This window comes from Bufo bufo, chromosome 1 (genome assembly GCF_905171765.1).
Source record: "Bufo bufo chromosome 1, aBufBuf1.1, whole genome shotgun sequence".
NCBI lineage: Eukaryota > Metazoa > Chordata > Amphibia > Anura > Bufonidae > Bufo > Bufo bufo.
Genome location: NC_053389.1, coordinates 18,375,973 through 18,394,789, shown reverse-complemented (window position 1 = coordinate 18,394,789; position 18,817 = coordinate 18,375,973).

Genomic DNA, 18,817 nt, shown 5'->3' with positions numbered 1-18,817 from the left:
CAGTACTGTATAGATACATTGTATAGTGGCCGTGTATCAGTACTGTATAGATACATTGTATAGTGGTTGTGTATTAGTACTGTATAGATACATTGTATAGTGGCCGTGTATCAGTACTGTATAGATACATTGTATAGTGGCTGTGTATTAGTACTGTATAGATACATTGTATAGTGGCCGTGTATTAGTACTGTATAGATACATTGTATAGTGGTTGTGTATCAGTACTGTATAGATACATTGTATAGTGGCCGTGTATTAGTACTGTATAGATACATTGTATAGTGGCCGTGTATTAGTACTGTATAGATACATTGTATAGTGGCCGTGTATTAGTACTGTATAGATACATTGTATAGTGGCTGTGTATTAGTACTGTATAGATACATTGTATAGTGGCCGTGTATTAGTACTGTATAGATACATTGTATAGTGGCCGTGTATTAGTACTGTATAGATACATTGTATAGTGGTCGTGTATCAGTACTGTATAGATACACTGTATAGTGGCCGTGTATTAGTACTGTGTAGATACATTGTATAGTGGCCGTGTATCAGTACTGTATAGATACATTGTATAGTGGCCGTGTATTAGTACTGTATAGATACATTGTATAGTGGTCGTGTATCAGTACTGTATAGATACATTGTATAGTGGCCGTGTATTAGTACTGTATAGATACATTGTATAGTGGCCGTGTATCAGTACTGTATAGATACATTGTATAGTGGCCGTGTATCAGTACTGTATAGATACATTGTATAGTGGCCGTGTATTAGTACTGTATAGATACATTGTATAGTGGCCGTGTATCAGTACTGTATAGATACATTGTATAGTGGCCGTGTATCAGTACTGTATAGATACATTGTATAGTGGCCGTGTATCAGTACTGTATAGATACACTGTATAGTGGCCGTGTATCAGTACTGTATAGATACACTGTATAGTGGCCGTGTATCAGTACTGTATAGATACATTGTATAGTGGCCGTGTATTAGTACTGTATAGATACATTGTATAGTGGCCGTGTATCAGTACTGTATAGATACACTGTATAGTGGCCGTGTATCAGTACTGTATAGATACATTGTATAGTGGTCGTGTATCAGTACTGTATAGATACACTGTATAGTGGCCGTGTATCAGTACTGTATAGATACATTGTATAGTGGTTGTGTATTAGTACTGTATAGATACATTGTATAGTGGCCGTGTATCAGTACTGTATAGATACATTGTATAGTGGTTGTGTATCAGTACTGTATAGATACATTGTATAGTGGCCGTGTATCAGTACTGTATAGATACATTGTATAGTGGTTGTGTATCAGTACTGTATAGATACATTGTATAGTGGTCGTGTATTAGTACTGTATAGATACATTGTATAGTGGTTGTGTATCAGTACTGTATAGATACATTGTATAGTGGCCGTGTATTAGTACTGTATAGATACATTGTATAGTGGCCGTGTATTAGTACTGTATAGATACATTGTATAGTGGTCGTGTATTAGTACTGTATAGATACATTGTATAGTGGTTGTGTATCAGTACTGTATAGATACATTGTATAGTGGCCGTGTATTAGTACTGTATAGATACATTGTATAGTGGCCGTGTATTAGTACTGTATAGATACATAGTATAGTGGTTGTGTATCAGTACTGTATAGATACATTGTATAGTGGTTGTGTATTAGTACTGTATAGATACATTGTATAGTGGCCGTGTATCAGTACTGTATAGATACATTGTATAGTGGTTGTGTATCAGTACTGTATAGATACATTGTATAGTGGCCGTGTATCAGTACTGTATAGATACATTGTATAGTGGTTGTGTATCAGTACTGTATAGATACATTGTATAGTGGTCGTGTATTAGTACTGTATAGATACATTGTATAGTGGTTGTGTATCAGTACTGTATAGATACATTGTATAGTGGCCGTGTATTAGTACTGTATAGATACATTGTATAGTGGCCGTGTATTAGTACTGTATAGATACATTGTATAGTGGTCGTGTATTAGTACTGTATAGATACATTGTATAGTGGTTGTGTATCAGTACTGTATAGATACATTGTATAGTGGCCGTGTATTAGTACTGTATAGATACATTGTATAGTGGCCGTGTATTAGTACTGTATAGATACATAGTATAGTGGTTGTGTATCAGTACTGTATAGATACATTGTATAGTGGTTGTGTATTAGTACTGTATAGATACATTGTATAGTGGCCGTATATCAGTACTGTATAGATACATTGTATAGTGGCCGTGTATTAGTACTGTATAGATACATTGTATAGTGGCCGTGTATTAGTACTGTATAGATACATTGTATAGTGGCCGTGTATTAGTACTGTATAGATACATAGTATAGTGGTTGTGTATTAGTACTGTATAGATACATTGTATAGTGGCCGTGTATTAGTACTGTATAGATACATTGTATAGTGGTCGTGTATCAGTACTGTATAGATACATTGTATAGTGGCCGTGTATTAGTACTGTATAGATACATTGTATAGTGGCCGTGTATTAGTACTGTATAGATACATTGTATAGTAGCCGTGTATCAGTACTGTATAGATACATTGTATAGTGGCCATGTATCAGTACTGTATAGATACATTGTATAGTGGCCGTGTATTAGTACTGTATAGATACATTGTATAGTGGTCGTGTATTAGTACTGTATAGATACATTGTATAGTAGCCGTGTATCAGTACTGTATAGATACATTGTATAGTGGCCATGTATCAGTACTGTATAGATACATTTTTAGTGGCCGTGTATTAGTACTGTATAGATACATTGTATAGTGGTCGTGTATTAGTACTGTATAGATACATTGTAAAGTGGCCGTGTATTAGTACTGTATAGATACATTGTATAGTGGCCGTGTATCAGTACTGTATAGATACACTGTATAGTGGTTGTGTATTAGTACTGTATAGATACATTGTATAGTGGCCGTGTATTAGTACTGTATAGATACATTGTATAGTGGCCGAGTATCAGTACTGTATAGATACATTGTATAGTGGCTGTATATTAGTACTGTATAGATACACTGTATAGTAATCGTGTATTAGTACTGTATAGATACACTGTATAGTGGCCGTGTATCAGTACTGTATAGATACATTGTATAGTGGCCGTGTATCAGTACTGTATAGATACATTGTATAGTAATCGTGTATCAGTACTGTATAGATACACTGTATAGTGGTTGTGTATCAGTACTGTATAGATACACTGTATAGTGGCCGTGTATCAGTACTGTATAGATACATTGTATAGTGGTCGTGTATTAGTACTGTATAGATACACTGTATAGTGGCCGTGTATCAGTACTGTATAGATACACTGTATAGTGGCCGTGTATTAGTACTGTATAGATACATTGTATAGTGGCCGTGTATCAGTACTGTATAGATACATTTTATAGTGGCCGTGTATCAGTACTGTATAGATACACTGTATAGTGGTTGTGTATCAGTACTGTATAGATACATTGTATAGTGACCGTGTATTAGTACTGTATAGATACATTGTATAGTGGCCGTGTATTAGTACTGTATAGATACACTGTATAGTGGCTGTGTATCAGTACTGTATAGATACATTGTATAGTAATCGTGTATTAGTACTGTATAGATACACTGTATAGTGGCCGTGTATCAGTACTGTATAGATACACTGTATAGTGGCCGTGTATCAGTACTGTATAGATACACTGTATAGTGGCTGTGTATCAGTACTGTATAGATACATTGTATAGTAATCGTGTATTAGTACTGTATAGATACATTGTATAGTGGCCGTGTATTAGTACTGTATAGATACACTGTATAGTGGCCGTGTATCAGTACTCTATAGATACACTGTATAGTGGCCGTGTATTAGTACTGTATAGATACACTGTATAGTGGCTGTGTATCAGTACTGTATAGATACATTGTATAGTAATCGTGTATTAGTACTGTATAGATACACTGTATAGTGGTTGTGTATCAGTACTGTTTAGATACACTGTATAGTGGTTGTGTATCAGTACTGTATAGATACATTGTATAGTGGCCGTGTATCAGTACTGTATAGATACATTGTATAGTGGTTGTGTATTAGTACTGTATAGATACATTGTATAGTGGTCGTGTATTAGTACTGTATAGATACATTGTATAGTGGTTGTGTATCAGTACTGTATAGATACATTGTATAGTGGCCGTGTATCAGTACTGTATAGATACATTGTATAGTGGCCGTGTATCAGTACTGTATAGATACATTGTATAGTGGCCGTGTATTAGTACTGTATAGATACATTGTATAGTGGCCGTGTATCAGTACTGTATAGATACATTGTATAGTGGTCGTGTATCAGTACTGTATAGATACATTGTATAGTGGTTGTGTATCAGTACTGTATAGATACATTGTATAGTGGCCGTGTATTAGTACTGTATAGATACATTGTATAGTGGTTGTGTATCAGTACTGTATAGATACACTGTATAGTGGCCGTGTGGTAGTACTGTATAGATACATTGTATAGTGGTTGTGTATCAGTACTGTATAGATACATTGTATAGTGGCCGTGTATTAGTACTGTATAAATACATTGTATAGTGGTCGTGTATCAGTACTGTATAGATACACTGTATAGTGGCCGTGTGTTAGTACTGTATAGATACATTGTATAGTGGTTGTGTATTAGTACTGTATAGATACACTGTATAGTGGCCGTGTATCAGTACTGTATAGATACATTGTATAGTGGCCGTGTATCAGTACTGTATAGATACATTGTATAGTGGCCGTGTATCAGTACTGTATAGATACATTGTATAGTGGCCGTGTATCAGTACTGTATAGATACATTGTATAGTGGCCGTGTATCAGTACTGTATAGATACATTGTATAGTGGTTGTGTATCAGTACTGTATAGATACATTGTATAGTGGCCGTGTATTAGTACTGTATAAATACATTGTATAGTGGTCGTGTATCAGTACTGTATAGATACACTGTATAGTGGCCGTGTGTTAGTACTGTATAGATACATTGTATAGTGGTCGTGTATCAGTACTGTATAGATACATTGTATAGTGGCCGTGTATCAGTACTGTATAGATACATTGTATAGTCGCCGTGTATCAGTACTGTATAGATACATTGTATAGTGGCCGTGTATCAGTACTGTATAGATACATTGTATAGTGGCCGTGTATTAGTACTGTATAGATACATTGTATAGTGGTCGTGTATCAGTACTGTATAGATACATTGTATAGAGGCCGTGTATCAGTACTGTATAGATACATTGTATAGAGGCCGTGTATTAGTACTGTATAGATACATTGTATAGAGGCCGTGTATTAGTACTGTATAGATACATTTTATAGTGGCTGTGTATTAGTACTGTATAGATACATTGTATAGTGACCGTGTATTAGTACTGTATAGATACATTGTATAGTGGCCGTGTATCAGTACTGTATAGATACACTGTATAGTGCTTGTGTATCAGTACTGTATAGATACATTGTATAGTGGCCGTGTATCAGTACTGTATAGATACATTGTATAGTGGCCGTGTATCAGTACTGTATAGATACATTGTATAGTGGCCGTGTATCAGTACTGTATAGATACATTGTATAGTCGCCGTGTATCAGTACTGTATAGATACATTGTATAGTGGCCGTGTATTAGTACTGTATAGATACATTGTATAGTGGCCGTGTATCAGTACTGTATAGATACATTGTATAGTGGCCGTGTATTAGTACTGTATAGATACACTGTATAGTGGCCGTGTATTAGTACTGTATAGATACATTGTATAGTGGCCGTGTATTAGTACTGTATAGATACATTGTATAGTGGCCGAGTATTAGTACTGTATAGATACATTGTATAGTGGCCGTGTATTAGTACTGTATAGATACATTGTATAGTGGCTGTGTATTAGTACTGTATAGATACATTGTATAGTGGTTGTGTATCAGTACTGTATAGATACATTGTATAGTGGCCGTGTATTAGTACTGTATATATACATTGTATAGTGGCTGTGTATTAGTACTGTATAGATACATTGTATAGTGGCCGTGTATTAGTACTGTATAGATACATTGTATAGTGGTTGTGTATCAGTACTGTATAGATACACTGTATAGTGGTTGTGTATTAGTACTGTATTGATACATTGTATAGTGGTCGTGTATCAGTACTGTATAGATACATTGTATAGTGGCCGTGTATCAGTACTGTATAGATACATTGTATAGTGACCGTGTATTAGTACTGTATAGATACATTGTATAGTGGCCGTGTATCAGTACTGTATAGATACATTGTATAGTGACCGTGTATTAGTACTGTATAGATACATTGTATAGTGGCCGTGTATTAGTACTGTATAGATACATTGTATAGTGGCCGTGTATTAGTACTGTATAGATACATTGTATAGTGGCCGTGTATTAGTACTGTATAGATACATTGTATAGTGGCCGTGTATTAGTACTGTATAGATAAATTGTATAGTGACCGTGTATTAGTACTGTATAGATACATTGTATAGTGGCTATGTATTAGTACTGTATAGATACATTGTATAGTGGTCGTGTATCAGTACTGTATAGATACATTGTATAGTGGCCGTGTATCAGTACTGTATAGATACATTGTATAGTGGCCGTGTATCAGTACTGTATAGATACATTGTATAGTGGCCGTGTATCAGTACTGTATAGATACACTGTATAGTGACCGTGTATTAGTACTGTATAGATACATTGTATAGTGGCCGTGTATCAGTACTGTATAGATACATTGTATAGTGGCCGAGTATTAGTACTGTATAGATACATTGTATAGTGGTTGTGTATCAGTACTGTATAGATACATTGTATAGTGGTCGTGTATCAGTACTGTATAGATACATTGTATAGTGGCCGTGTATCAGTACTGTATAGATACATTGTATAGTGGTCGTGTATTAGTACTGTATAGATACATTGTATAGTGGTTGTGTATCAGTACTGTATAGATACATTGTATAGTGGTCGTGTATCAGTACTGTATAGATACATTGTATAGTGGCCGTGTATTAGTACTGTATAGATACATTGTATAGTGGCCGTGTATTAGTACTGTATAGATACATTGTATAGTGGCCGTGTATCAGTACTGTATAGATACACTGTATAGTGGCCGTGTCTCAGTACTGTATAGATACATTTTATAGTGGCCGTGTATTAGTACTGTATAGATACACTGTATAGTGGCCGTGTCTCAGTACTGTATAGATAAATTGTATAGTGGCCGTGTATAAGTACTGTATAGATCCATTGTATAGTGGCCGTGTATTAGTACTGTATAGATACATTGTATAGTGGCCGTGTATTAGTACTGTATAGATAAATTGTATAGTGACCGTGTATTAGTACTGTATAGATACATTGTATAGTGGTTGTGTATCAGTACTGTATAGATACATTGTATAGTGGCCGTGTATCAGTACTGTATAGATACATTGTATAGTGGCCGTGTATCAGTACTGTATAGATACATTGTATAGTGGCCGTGTATCAGTACTGTATAGATACATTGTATAGTGACCGTGTATTAGTACTGTATAGATACATTGTATAGTGGCCGTGTATCAGTACAGTATAGATACATTGTATAGTGGCCGAGTATTAGTACTGTATAGATACATTGTATAGTGGTTGTGTATCAGTACTGTATAGATACATTGTATAGTGGTCGTGTATTAGTACTGTATAGATACATTGTATAGTGGCCGTGTATCAGTACTGTATAGATACATTGTATAGTGGTCGTGTATTAGTACTGTATAGATACATTGTATAGTGGTTGTGTATCAGTACTGTACAGATACATTGTATAGTGGTCGTGTATCAGTACTGTATAGATACATTGTATAGTGGCCGTGTATTAGTACTGTATAGATACATTGTATAGTGGCCGTGTATTAGTACTGTATAGATACATTGTATAGTGGCCGTGTATCAGTACTGTATAGATACACTGTATAGTGGCCGTGTCTCAGTACTGTATAGATACATTTTATAGTGGCCGTGTATTAGTACTGTATAGATACACTGTATAGTGGTTGTGTATTAGTACTGTATAGATACATTGTATAGTGGTTGTGTATTAGTACTGTATAGATACATTGTATAGTGGTCGTGTATCAGTACTGTATAGATACACTGTATAGTGGTTGTGTATTAGTACTGTATAGATACATTGTATAGTGGTCGTGTATCAGTACTGTATAGATACATTGTATAGTGGCCGTGTATTAGTACTGTATAGATACATTGTATAGTGGTCGTGTATCAGTACTGTATAGATACACTGTATAGTGGCCGTGTATCAGTACTGTATAGATACATTGTATAGTGGTCGTGTATTAGTACTGTATAGATACATTGTATAGTGGTTGTGTATCAGTACTGTATAGATACATTGTATAGTGGTCGTGTATCAGTACTGTATAGATACATTGTATAGTGGCCGTGTATTAGTACTGTATAGATACATTGTATAGTGGTCGTGTATCAGTACTGTATAGATACATTGTATAGTGGCCGTGTATCAGTACTGTATAGATACATTGTATAGTGGTCGTGTATTAGTACTGTATAGATACATTGTATAGTGGTTGTGTATCAGTACTGTATAGATACATTGTATAGTGGTCGTGTATCAGTACTGTATAGATACATTGTATAGTGGCCGTGTATTAGTACTGTATAGATACATTGTATAGTGGCCGTGTATTAGTACTGTATAGATACATTGTATAGTGGCCGTGTATCAGTACTGTATAGATACACTGTATAGTGGCCGTGTCTCAGTACTGTATAGATACATTTTATAGTGGCCGTGTATTAGTACTGTATAGATACACTGTATAGTGGCCGTGTCTCAGTACTGTATAGATAAATTGTATAGTGGCCGTGTATAAGTACTGTATAGATCCATTGTATAGTGGCCGTGTATTAGTACTGTATAGATACATTGTATAGTGGCCGTGTATTAGTACTGTATAGATACATTGTATAGTGGTTGTGTATCAGTACTGTATAGATACATTGTATAGTGGCCGTGTATCAGTACTGTATAGATACATTGTATAGTGGCCGTGTATCAGTACTGTATAGATACATTGTATAGTGGCCGTGTATCAGTACTGTATAGATACATTGTATAGTGACCGTGTATTAGTACTGTATAGATACATTGTATAGTGGCCGTGTATCAGTACAGTATAGATACATTGTATAGTGGCCGAGTATTAGTACTGTATAGATACATTGTATAGTGGTTGTGTATCAGTACTGTATAGATACATTGTATAGTGGTCGTGTATTAGTACTGTATAGATACATTGTATAGTGGCCGTGTATCAGTACTGTATAGATACATTGTATAGTGGTCGTGTATTAGTACTGTATAGATACATTGTATAGTGGTTGTGTATCAGTACTGTACAGATACATTGTATAGTGGTCGTGTATCAGTACTGTATAGATACATTGTATAATGGCCGTGTATTAGTACTGTATAGATACATTGTATAGTGGCCGTGTATTAGTACTGTATAGATACATTGTATAGTGGCCGTGTATCAGTACTGTATAGATACACTGTATAGTGGCCGTGTCTCAGTACTGTATAGATACATTTTATAGTGGCCGTGTATTAGTACTGTATAGATACACTGTATAGTGGTTGTGTATTAGTACTGTATAGATACATTGTATAGTGGTTGTGTATTAGTACTGTATAGATACATTGTATAGTGGTCGTGTATCAGTACTGTATAGATACACTGTATAGTGGTTGTGTATTAGTACTGTATAGATACATTGTATAGTGGTCGTGTATCAGTACTGTATAGATACACTGTATAGTGGCCGTGTATCAGTACTGTATAGATACATTGTATAGTGGCCGTGTATTAGTACTGTATAGATACATTGTATAGTAGCCGTGTATTAGTACTGTATAGATACACTGTATAGTGGCCGTGTATCAGTACTGTATAGATACATTGTATAGTGGCCGTGTATCAGTACTGTATAGATACACTGTATAGTGGCCGTGTATTAGTACTGTATAGATACATTGTATAGTGGTCGTGTATCAGTACTGTATAGATACATTGTATAGTGGTCGTGTATCAGTACTGTATAGATACATTGTATAGTGGCCGTGTATTAGTACTGTATAGATACATTGTATAGTGGTCGTGTATCAGTACTGTATAGATACACTGTATAGTGGCCGTATATTAGTACTGTATAGATACACTGTATAGTGGCCGTATATTAGTACTGTATAGATACACTGTATAGTGGCCGTGTATCAGTACTGTATAGATACATTGTATAGTGGTCGTGTATCAGTACTGTATAGATACACTGTATAGTGGCCGTATATCAGTACTGTATAGATACACTGTATAGTGGTCGTGTATCAGTACTGTATAGATACATTGTATAGTGGCCGTGTATTAGTACTGTATAGATACACTGTATAGTGGCCGTGTATTAGTACTGTATAGATACACTGTATAGTGGTCGTGTATCAGTACTGTATAGATACACTGTATAGTGGCCGTGTATCAGTACTGTATAGATACATTGTATAGTGGCCGTGTATTAGTACTGTATAGATACACTGTATAGTGGCCGTGTATTAGTACTGTATAGATACACTGTATAGTGGCCGTGTATCAGTACTGTATAGATACATTGTATAGTGGCCGTGTATCAGTACTGTATGGATACATTGTATAGTGGCTGTGTATTAGTACTGTATAGATACATTGTATAGTGGTCGTGTATTAGTACTGTATAGATACTCTGTATAGTGGCCGTGTATCAGTACTGTATAGATACATTGTATAGTGGCCGTGTATTAGTACTGTATAGATACATTGTATAATGGCTGTGTATTAGTACTGTATAGATACATTGTATAGTGGCCGTGTATCAGTACTGTATAGATACATTGTATAGTGGCCGTGTATCAGTACTGTATAGATACACTGTATAGTGGCCGTGTATCAGTACTGTATAGATACATTGTATAGTGGATGTGTATCAGTACTGTATAGATACACTGTATAGTGGCCGTGTATTAGTACTGTATAGATACACTGTATAGTGGCCGTGTATTAGTACTGTATAGATACACTGTATAGTGGATGTGTATCAGTACTGTATAGATACACTGTATAGTGGCCGTGTATTAGTACTGTATAGATACACTGTATAGTGGATGTGTATCAGTACTGTATAGATACACTGTATAGTGGCCGTGTATTAGTACTGTATAGATACACTGTATAGTGGATGTGTATCAGTACTGTATAGATACACTGTATAGTGGCCGTGTATTAGTACTGTATAGATACATTGTATAGTGGCCGTGTATTAGTACTGTATAGATACACTGTATAGTGGCCGTGTATTAGTACTGTATAGATATATTGTATAGTGGCCGTGTATCAGTACTGTATAGATACATTGTATAGTGGCCGTGTATTAGTACTGTATAGATACATTGTATAGTGGCCGTGTATTAGTACTGTATAGATACATTGTATAGTGGCCGTGTATTAGTACTGTATAGATACATTGTATAGTGGCCGTGTATTAGTACTGTATAGATACATTGTATAGTGGCCGTGTATTAGTACTGTATAGATACACTGTATAGTGGCCGTGTATTAGTACTGTATAGATACATTGTATAGTGGCCGTGTATTAGTACTGTATAGATACATTGTATAGTGGTCGTGTATTAGTACTGTATAGATACATTGTATAGTGGCCGTGTATCAGTACTGTATAGATACTGATAATGGCCGTGTATCAGTACTGTATAGATACATTGTATAGCTATACATTGTATAGTGGTCGTGTATTAGTACTGTATAGATACATTGTATAGTGGCCGTGTATCAGTACTGTATAGGTACACTGTATAGTGGTCGTGTATCAGTACTGTATAGATACATTGTATAGTGGCCGTGTATCAGTACTGTATAGATACACTGTATAGTGGCCGTGTATTAGTACAGTACAGATACATTGTATAGTGGTCGTGTATCAGTACTGTATAGATACATTGTATAGTGTCCATGTATTAGTACTGTATAGATACATTGTATAGTGGCCGTGTATCAGTACTGTATAGATACATTGTATTGTGGTTGTGTATCAGTACTGTATAGAAACACTGTATAGTGGCCGTGTATTAGTACTGTATAGATACATTGTATAGTGGCCGTGTATCAGTACTGTATAGATACATTGTATAGTGGCCATGTATCAGTACTGTATAGATACACTGTATAGTGGCCGTGTATCAGTACTGTATAGATACATTGTATAGTGGCCGTGTATCAGTACTGTATAGATACATTGTATAGTGACCGTGTATCAGTACTGTATAGATACACTGTATAGTGGTTGTGTATCAGTACTGTATAGATACACTGTATAGTGGCCGTGTATTAGTACTGTATAGATACATTGTATAGTGGCCGTGTATCAGTACTGTATAGATACATTGTATAGTGGCCGTGTATTAGTACTGTATAGATACATTGTATAGTGGTCGTGTATCAGTACTGTATAGATACATTGTATAGTGGCCGTGTATCAGTACTGTATAGATACATTGTATAGTGGCCATGTATTAGTACTGTATAGATACATTGTATAGTGGTCGTGTATTAGTACTGTATAGATACATTGTATAGTGGTTGTGTATTAGTACTGTATAGATACACTGTATAGTGGTCGTGTATCAGTACTGTATAGATACATTGTATAGTGGTTGTGTATTAGTACTGTATAGATACACTGTATAGTGGCCGTGTATTAGTACTGTATAGATACACTGTATAGTGGCCGTGTATTAGTACAGTATAGATACATTGTATAGTGGTCGTGTATCAGTACTGTATAGATACATTGTATAGTGTCCATGTATTAGTACTGTATAGATACATTGTATAGTGGTTGTGTATCAGTACTGTATAGATACATTGTATAGTGGCCGTGTATCAGTACTGTATAGATACACTGTATAGTGGCCGTGTATCAGTACTGTATAGATAAATTGTATAGTCGCCGTGTATTAGTACTGTATAGATACATTGTATAGTGGCCGTGTATCAGTACTGTATAGATACATTGTATAGTGGTTGTGTATTAGTACTGTATAGATACACTGTATAGTGGCCGTGTATCAGTACTGTATAGATACATTGTATAGTGGCCGTGTATCAGTACTGTATAGATACATTGTATAGTGGTCGTGTATTAGTACTGTATAGATACACTGTATAGTGGCCGTGTATCAGTACTGTATAGATACACTGTATAGTGGCCGTGTATTAGTACTGTATAGATACATTGTATAGTGTCCGTGTATCAGTACTGTATAGATACCTTGTATAGAGGCCGTGTATCAGTACTGTATAGATACATTTTATAGTGGCTGTGTATTAGTACTGTATAGATACATTGTATAGTGGCTGTGTATTAGTACTGTATAGATACATTGTATAGTGGTCGTGTATCAGTACTGTATAGATACATTGTATAGTGGCCGTGTATTAGTACTGTATAGATACATTGTATAGTGGCCGTGTATTAGTACTGTATAGATACATTGTATAGTGGTCGTGTATCAGTACTGTATAGATACATAGTATAGTGGTTGTGTATCAGTACTGTATAGATACACTGTATAGTGGCCGAGTATTAGTACTGTATAGATACATAGTATAGTGGTTGTGTATTAGTACTGTATAGATACATTGTATAGTGGCCGTGTATTAGTACTGTATAGATACATTGTATAGTGGTCGTGTATCAGTACTGTATAGATACATAGTATAGTGGTTGTGTATCAGTACTGTATAGATACACTGTATAGTGGCCGAGTATTAGTACTGTATAGATACATAGTATAGTGGTTGTGTATTAGTACTGTATAGATACATTGTATAGTGGCCGTGTATTAGTACTGTATAGATACATTGTATAGTGGCCGTGTATAAGTACTGTATAGATACATTGTATAGTGTCCGTGTATCAGTACTGTATAGATACCTTGTATAGAGGCCGTGTATCAGTACTGTATAGATACATTTTATAGTGGCTGTGTATTAGTACTGTATAGATACATTGTATAGTGGCCGTGTATTAGTACTGTATAGATACATTGTATAGTGACCGTGTATTAGTACTGTATAGATACATTGTATAGTGGCCGTGTATCAGTACTGTATAGATACATTGTATAGTGGCCGTGTATTAGTACTGTATAGATACACTGTATAGTGGCCGTGTATCAGTACTGTATAGATACATTGTATAGTGGTTGTGTATCAGTACTGTATAGATACATTGTATAGTCGCCGTGTATCAGTACTGTATAGATACATTGTATAGTGGCCGTGTATCAGTACTGTATAGATACATTGTATAGTGGCCGTGTATTAGTACTGTATAGATACATTGTATAGTGGCCGTGTATAAGTACTGTATAGATACATTGTATAGTGGCCGTGTATTAGTACTGTATAGATACATTGTATAGTGGTTGTGTATCAGTACTGTATAGATACATTGTATAGTGGTTGTGTATTAGTACTGTATAGATACATTGTATAGTGGCCGTATATTAGTACTGTATAGATACATTGTATAGTGGTTGTGTATCAGTACTGTATAGATACATTGTATAGTGGCCGTGTATCAGTACTGTATAGATACATTGTATAGTGGCCGTGTATTAGTACTGTATAGATACATTGTATAGTGGTTGTGTATCAGTACTGTATAGATACATTGTATAGTGGCCGTGTATAAGTACTGTATAGATACATTGTATAGTGGCCGTGTATTAGTACTGTATAGATACATTGTATAGTGGTTGTGTATCAGTACTGTATAGATACATTGTATAGTGGTTGTGTATTAGTACTGTATAGATACATTGTATAGTGGCCGTGTATACGTACTGTATAGATACATTGTATAGTGGATATGTATTAGTACTGTATAGATACATTGTATAGTGGCCGTATATTAGTACTGTATAGATACATTGTATAGTGGTTGTGTATCAGTACTGTATAGATACATTGTATAGTGGCCGTGTATCAGTACTGTATAGATACATTGTATAGTGGCCGTGTATTAGTACTGTATAGATACATTGTATAGTGGTCGTGTATCAGTACTGTATAGATACATTGTATAGTGGCCGTGTATTAGTACTGTATAGATACATTGTATAGTGGTCGTGTATCAGTACTGTATAGATACATTGTATAGTGGCCGTGTATTAGTACTGTATAGATACATTGTATAGTGGCCGTGTATCAGTACTGTATAGATACATTGTATAGTGGTCGTGTATCAGTACTGTATAGATATATTGTATAGTGGCCGTGTATCAGTACTGTATGGATACATTGTATAGTGGCCGTGTATCAGTACTGTATAGATACATTGTATAGTGGCCGTGTATTAGTACTGTATAGATACATTGTATAGTGGCCGTGTATTAGTACTGTATAGATACATTGTATAGTGCCCGTGTATCAGTACTGTATAGATACATTGTATAGTGGCCGTGTATCAGTACTGTATAGATACATTGTATAGTGGCCGTGTATTAGTACTGTATAGATACATTGTATAGTGGTTGTGTATTAGTACTGTATAGATACATTGTATAGTGGCCGTGTATCAGTACTGTATAGATACATTGTATAGTGGCCGTGTATCAGTACTATATAGATACATTGTATAGTGCCCGTGTATCAGTACTGTATAGATACATTGTATAGTGGTCGTGTATCAGTACTGTATAGATACATTGTATAGTGGCCGTGTATCAGTACTGTATAGATACATTGTATAGTGGCCGTGTATCAGTACTGTATAGATACATTGTTTAGTGGTCGTGTATCAGTACTGTATAGATACATTGTATAGTGGTTGTGTATCAGTACTGTATAGATACATTGTATAGTGGCCGTGTATCAGTACTGTATAGATACATTGTATAGTGGCCGTGTATCAGTACTGTATAGATACATTGTTTAGTGGTCGTGTATCAGTACTGTATAGATACATTGTATAGTGGTTGTGTATCAGTACTGTATAGATACATTGTATAGTGGCCGTGTATTAGTACTGTATAGATACACTGTATAGTGGCCGTGTATTAGTACTGTATAGATACATTGTATAGTGGTCGTGTATCAGTACTGTATAGATACATTGTATAGTGGCCGTGTATCAGTACTGTATAGAAACACTGTATAGTGGTCGTGTATCAGTACTGTATAGATACATTGTATAGTGGTTGTGTATCAGTACTGTATAGATACATTGTATAGTGGCCGTGTATTAGTACTGTATAGATACACTGTATAGCGGCCATGTATCAGTACTGTATAGATACATTGTATAGTGGCCGTGTATCAGTACTGTATAGATACATTGTATAGTGGTCGTGTATCAGTACTGTATAGATACATTGTATAGTGGCCGTGTATCAGTACTGTATAGATACATTGTATAGTGGTCGTGTATCAGTACTGTATAGATACATTGTATAGTGGTCGTGTATCAGTACTGTATAGATACATTGTATAGTGGTTGTGTATCAGTACTGTATAGATACATTGTATAGTGGTTGTGTATTAGTACTGTATAGATACATTGTATAGTGGATATGTATCAGTACTGTATAGATACATTGTATAGTGGTTGTGTATCAGTACTGTATAGATACATTGTATAGTGGCCGTGTATTAGTACTGTATAGATACACTGTATAGTGGCCATGTATCAGTACTGTATAGATACATTGTATAGTGGCCGTGTATTAGTACTGTATAGATACATTGTATAGTGACCGTGTATCAGTACTGTATAGATACATTGTATAGTTGCCGTGTATTAGTACTGTATAGATACATTGTATAGTGGTTGTGTATCAGTACTGTATAGATACATTGTATAGTGGCCGTGTATTAGTACTGTATAGATACATTGTATAGTGGCCGTGTATTAGTACTGTATAGATACATTGTATAGTGGCTGTGTATCAGTACTGTATAGATACATTGTATAGTGGCCGTGTATCAGTACTGTATAGATACATTGTATAGTGGCCGTGTATCAGTACTGTATAGATACATTGTATAGTGGCCGTGTATTAGTACTGTATAGATACATTGTATAGTGGCTGTGTATTACTACTGTATAGATACATTGTATAGTGGCCGTGTATTAGTACTGTATAGATACATTGTATAGTGACCGTGTATCAGTACTGTATAGATACACTGTATAGTGGCCGTGTATTAGTACTGTGTAGATACATTGTATAGTGGTTGTGTATCAGTACTGTATAGATACATTGTATAGTGGCCGTGTATTAGTACTGTATAGATACATTGTATAGTGGCCGTGTATCAGTACTGTATAGATACATTGTATAGTGGTTGTGTATCAGTACTGTATAGATACATTGTATAGTGGCCGTGTATTAGTACTGTATAGATACACTGTATAGTGGCCGTGTATCAGTACTGTATAGATACATTGTATAGTGACCGTGTATCAGTACTGTATAGATACACTGTATAGTGGCCGTGTATTAGTACTGTATAGATACATTGTATAGTGGCTGTGTATTAGTACTGTAAAGATACATTGTATAGTGGCCGTGTATTAGTACTGTATAGATACATTGTATAGTGACCGTGTATCAGTACTGTATAGATACACTGTATAGTGGCCGTGTATTAGTACTGTGTAGATACATTGTATAGTGGTTGTGTATCAGTACTGTATAGATACATTGTATAGTGGCCGTGTATTAGTACTGTGTTGATACATTGTATAGTGGTTGTGTATCAGTACTGTATAGATACATTGTATAGTGGTTGTGTATCAGTACTGTATAGATACATTGTATAGTGGCCGTGTATCAGTACTGTATAGATACATTGTATAGTGACCGTGTATCAGTACTGTATAGATACACTGTATAGTGGCCGTGTATTAGTACTGTATAGATACATTGTATAGTGGCTGTGTATTAGTACTGTAAAGATACATTGTATAGTGGCTGTGTATTACTACTGTATAGATACATTGTATAGTGGCCATGTATCAGTACTGTATAGATACATTGTATAGTGGCCGTGTATTAGTACTGTATAGATACATTGTATAGTGACCGTGTATCAGTACTGTATAGATACACTGTATAGTGGCCGTGTATCAGTACTGTATAGATACATTGTATAGTGGCCGTGTATTAGTACTGTATAGATACATTGTATAGTGGCTGTGTATCAGTACTGTATAGATACACTGTATAGTGGCCGTGTATTAGTACTGTATAGATACATTGTATAGTGGCCGTGTATTAGTACTGTATAGATACATTGTATAGTGGCTGTGTATCAGTACTGTATAGATACATTGTATAGTGACCGTGTATTAGTACTGTATAGATACATTGTATAGTGGCCGTGTATTAGTACTGTGTAGATACATTGTATAGTGGTTGTGTATCAGTACTGTATAGATACATTGTATAGTGGCCGTGTATTAGTACTGTATAGATACACTGTATAGTGGCCGTGTATTAGTACTGTATAGATACATTGTATAGTGGCCGTGTATTAGTACTTTA